This window comes from Zootoca vivipara, chromosome 1, assembly GCF_965207765.1.
Source record: "Zootoca vivipara chromosome 1, rZooViv2.hap1.1, whole genome shotgun sequence".
NCBI classification, from domain to species: domain Eukaryota; kingdom Metazoa; phylum Chordata; class Lepidosauria; order Squamata; family Lacertidae; genus Zootoca; species Zootoca vivipara.
In genome coordinates, this window is record NC_142582.1 from 16,008,734 (window position 1) to 16,014,422 (window position 5,689).

The following is a 5,689-nucleotide window of genomic DNA, read 5'->3' on the forward strand; positions in this document are numbered from 1 at the left end:
TAACATGCTAAGATTTGAGTTTTCTTGTTTGCCTAAATCAAGTCTTAGTGGTTGACACTAAGAAGCTATTTTAAACGTCCCCAGGAATGGAAGAGAGGTCTGCTTCGAGACATTAATTTAAAGAAATTAAAGAAATCAAATAATTCAATATAGCTGAGATTGGATACAAATGTGTCCCATTCAGTAAAAATAAGTGAAAATTGGAATCCCAAATTGTATGAATGAAAGCGCTTTCCAGTAAGGCAAAGTCAACATCAATTACAACCTGCAATTTCTATATTCTCATCCATTTATTTTCATGTATGTATGTTTTACCCTTTCCACAGCAGTAAATTCTGCCAGCTTTCTGTTAGTCCTATCAAGCTTCAGCACGGGGACATTTTTATAAAGTTATTTGTGTCAATTCGTACGGTATTTTCATCGCAGCCCTCTGGAAAAGCTCTGAGCACGACCTCCTGCAACGCAGCTGGGTTATTATTACCTCTTTTAGCCCCGACTCCATTAACACATGACGGATGGAAAAATAAATTTCGTAGCCCGTGCTGTCAGCAAAATCTGGCACTCACATTCTTAAGACAAATATGAAGAGGGGAAAACCGACCTCTAGAAGGAAACAGCAGATGACTGAAATTAAAATGACAGGCTCTTAACATATTGTCTTTGTTGAGACTCTAGATATGCACAAATGGCCTCAAAATTCCCCCTGTTTTGTTGACAGAGAGACCTAGAGACCATTTTACTGAATTTTTCCATGGCAAAGATAAATTCTCCAACAGTGTCTTAGGGGTGATACTCAACATTAGCCGAGGCAGTAGCACAGCTTCTTTTTCTCCCCCCACCCCCACCAAGACCTCCGTTGTGTGTGTGTGTGTGTGTGTGTGTGTGTGTGTGTATGTGTGTGTGGTGTTCCAGTAACTATCTTGTTAGTCCAGGGCACTATCTGCACTCCCCATTTTGCATCATTCTGAGACATTGTGTGCAAATGCCACCCAAAAAATTGAAGGTGGAACATACATACCGTATATTCCGGCGTATAAGACGACTGGGCGTATAAGACGACCCCCAACTTTTCCAGTTAAAATATAGAGTTTAGGATATACTCGCCGTATAAGAAATATGGCCTGGCGTATAAGAGAACCTCCGACTGTTGAGAAGATTTTCCTGGGTTAAAAAGTAGTCTTATGCGCAGGAATATACAGTACATTGCTGGTGGCATTGCAAAAAAATTCAAGAGTTTTGGAATAAGATTTATGAAAAATTGAAAAGCATATTAAAGTTAACATTTGATAAAGTTAACATTTGATTGAAGGTGAAAATTCAGAGAAAATCCTGTAAAGTGGCTTTTCAGGAAAAAATTATTCTGAAGAATTTTGGTTCAGTTCTATTTGAGACATCATCTTTAACCTTGGCTGAGCTTTCTGCAAAACTCAACAAAAGAAGATGAATTGGAACTGCAGTTTTGAGGTATTCAGAAAGGGGTTTGAAACTTCTGTTGATATCCGGTGAGGTTCAATACTTCAAAATAAGGCAGAGCCTTTGAAAAGGCTATGAAGTGGGCCTTTATGAGACTATATCACCTCTGAGTGCACACCAAGGAAAAACACTCAGCTGCTCTTACACAGAAAACTATTGTGTGAGGTGAACAAATTCACCAGAAAGCTTTTTTAAAAAATACACAATGTGTATGTGTGTATAATATACACTTAAAAAAAAACATTTCAAGGCATTCTACAACATATGAGAATAAAATCAACCTAAGGACCCCTGCTTCATGGGTAGTTACTTGAGGAACAGTAAATGGCATTTTTTTTGAACCTGTTGACACATATATGGCAATTTCCCTTGCTATAACAAGTAGAAATCAAATCATACTTTTAAAATTCACCCACACCATCAACTTATGGCGTTTATTGCATTTCACAAACATCCATGTTTCTGTTGCAGTCAAAACTGAGAAACTAGTAGGTTTTTAGCTCGATAAGCATCTACAAAGGCGTTCTCCAAGCATGATAATTGTGTGTGTACTTATTAATGTATATAATATATCTCACTATTTGCAGTACTTATAAGGTGGTGGGAATCTGTTTCATACCTCATGCATCCCATAAGGGAGATGAAGGAGAAAGATCCAAGAATGAGGAACACAATTAAGCATCTTTTTTTTTCTTGCTGGCTATATCATATACACAGTTTCATTGATAATATGGTAAATTGCTGCATTCAAGACCAATGCAAAGATCATTAGATTTCAAAAAAGCGTTTCATAAAAATACTCTCATGCACTGCTAATGACTGAAGCAAAGGAGCACACCAGAAAAACAAGTAGATAATGACAGCCAGCCTGCAATTAGCTCAACACAACAGACGCCACCCTTACAATTTCAATCGTGAAACTTGTGAGACATTGCCAAAACTGTTAGCATCATGCTATTTTCTTAATTGCAGTTGTTTCAGTAAGCCCAGCAGAAGTTTGACTAGACCTTCGGATTTTTCACAGAAAAACAGATGAAGTAAGCCAACTTGTCTTATTGGTTTCTTCCTTCCCTTGCGAGTGTGAACCAATTAATAACACATCAGTTTGAAAAAGATAAGAGGGAAACGTTCAAGAGAGGCACCCTGCCTTCTTTTCCATTTGCAAGGAAATTGTATCTGGGCTGATGGTTCCTTTGAATTAAGAGACTGGGCATCATATACACACAATTTAAGCCAGGGGCACAGAGAGCTATTTAGGCATAGAGATTGAGCCAGGACTACTGGTGAACTCAAATGCCAAAATGTCATGCTTTTACCGCAACGCAGCAATAGGAAATAGTGATTTGAAGGGGAGAAGCAGAGAGAAAAGTGGTGTTAAACTTTACATTTCACTTCCCCTTTCTGCTTGCCCACAACTATTCCCATGTATTAAAACAGACACGACATAGAAAAATGGACAGTAGAGGTCTGGACTAATTATTTGTTTGAATTTATTCAGTCAGACATCGTGGCAGTAACGTCACAGGAAATAACATGGAAGGTCTACTATGATAAGGACCAGATGGAACTCCTATCTTCAATGGATAACAACTACTGGACCAGAAGACATTCAGTGGAAATTAAAGACATTGTGCCTGTGGCTGAGGACAACTGTTTGAACCCTTCCAATGGATTATGGGTGGGGGAGGGGGTGGGAAGGGAAAGGGAAAATGGTACGGGGAATTAAAAATTGGAAGGAGAGAATATAATGTATGTAAAAATTCTCGTACTTCAATAAAAATCTTTTAAAAAAAGAAAAAAGAAACAGACACGACATATACGAATGATCTTTTTTCGCCTTTTGCATGTCGGGGCAAAATGCTATCTACTTCAGCGCATACAATTTCTTTCCTGCTTTGACAATAAGATCTTCGCATGAAAAGAGCAGAGAGCCCTTAAAAAACTAAAAATACTACTTTCCACATATAAGTCACTGACAGGAGACCAGAATTATGAGGGTCGCCAGGCCTTCAAGCTGAATGAAGGGAGGTCTGCAAGGGGCACAAGTTTTGACAAGTTGGAAACAAACCTAACAGGAATGTTCTCTGGCTTCAGCCATCAGTTAAAGCGGCTGTTCAAAGGAATGGGGAACCTTAGGCCCAGGCAGCAAATGCTGCCCCTCCAGTCTTTGTCTGGCCCTTGGCACTCTGCCCAGGCCACCTCCCTTGTTGCCCCTACTACCACCCATTTTGCCTAACTAGAATGCCCTTGCTCTGACGTTTGCCTGGATAGAGGTGTTTGTCGAAGTTTGTTTCACCCCAGCTCTGCAGGGAATGCTAGTTTGTTGGGTTTTGCTTCCAACAAGTCTAGAGCCAGCACAACCCCTCTATTATCGGGGGGGGGGGCAGGGGCTCCCAGGATGTAAAATTGGACTCCCATCAGCTCTAGCGAGCATGGCCAATGGTCACAGATGGAAGTTGTAGTCCAAAAGCTGGAGGGACACAGGTTAGCCACCCCAGCTCTGAACATCTATGACTTAAAAGTGTTGAGGAAGCAAGTTATATCCATGTATTTTATCTTATATCCATGTATTTTATCATCAGGCATTCTACCTGATGATTCCAGATCTGGCCAGCCATGAGGTAAAGTGCTGGTCGAGATGCAGTTTGCCCTATTATATAGAATTGTCCATACAGTGGTACCTCGTGTTATGGACGGGATCCATTCCAGAGGCCTGTCCGTAATACGGAACTGACGCAAGCTGAAGAGCCACGTGGCACAATTTAGCACTTCTGTGCATGCGGTGAAACCCGGAAGTAACCCGTTCCAGTACTTCTGGGTTGTCGCAGGACGCAACATGAAAACACGTAACCTGAAGCGGAGGCAACATGAGGTATGACTGTACTGAAATTATTTTCCTCAGAAAGTCTTTCCTCCACAACAGCTCTAGTCAAATGAATAAGTATGAGCTAATTTGGTTGCTACTCATTGCCTCCTCCTGAACATTTCATCGGTTTTAATACTGAGCTGTTGTGCTGGTACTACAGTGGTACCTTGGGTTAGACGCTTCAGGTTACAGACTCCGCTAACCCAGAAATAGTACCTCGGGTTAAGAACTTTGCTTCAGGATGAGAACAGAAAATGTGTGGCGGCGGCAGCAGGAGCCCCCATTAGCTAAAGTGGTACCTCAGGTTAAGAACAGTTTCAGGTTAAGAACAGACCTCCAGAACGAATTAAGTTCTTAACCCAAAGTACCACTGTTCAGGTTACAAACACCTCAGGTTACAGACTCCGCTAACCCGGTAGTAGTATCTCAGGTTAAGAACTTTACCTCAGGATGAGAACAGAAATCGCGCAGCAGTGGCGTGGTGGCAGCGGGAGGCCCCATTAGCTAAAGTGGTACCTCAGGTTAAGAACGGTCCTCCGGAACGAATTAAGTTCGTAACCAGAGGTACCACGTATTCCTTTGCTTGTTGTGTAACAGTTGTACTTTAGATGCATCTTCAGAGTTCAACAGCACTAACATGCATACCTATAGACACATGCACAGACTGGATTCCAAGAGATGTTTGGGCTTACGGAAGGGTCTTATACTATCATAGTGGAACTGCTGATGGCACCATTTCAAAAGCAGTTTACCATGGGAGGCAAGTGTTGTTCGAAGAGAAATGGTCCCTGGAGTCCACAGTATTAGTTTCATTATTCTTTCATCTTGGTGAGCATGCATATAATTTCTCCCTTCCAATGCTTTCTACTAAAAAGGTTTTGAGCAGGCTATTTTGAGAGTTCAGAAGTGACCTATTACACAGTGACCTATTTTGCTCCTGCTGTCTGCACTGGACAAAAGTGGATTTGTTTTGTGTCTTGCATTTCAAATTCTGCCTCAAGCGCTCCTGGACGTCTTAGGAATGTAGATTAATGAATACTTCCATTTCGCTCAGCAAGTTTGCCGTCCCTCCTGAAGGACGGGTGCCTCGTGCTATGATTGTTCACTGTGATTTCAGAAAACAATAATGGCAAATCTTCCCATTTCCAGAGCAACTCCCACTTCAAAACCTCAACACTTTGTAAAACCAGTTGGACCTTGGATAAAACCTAGAGGTAGAAGCATGCAGTTGTTTTGAATTGTTTCCTCTACAAAACCACATTTTCTGTAAAGAAACCATACAAATGCTTGCTTCAAAGACTTCGCTGCGGGAGACACTTGTTACAATTTATTCCAAGAAGTGAAGAAGCA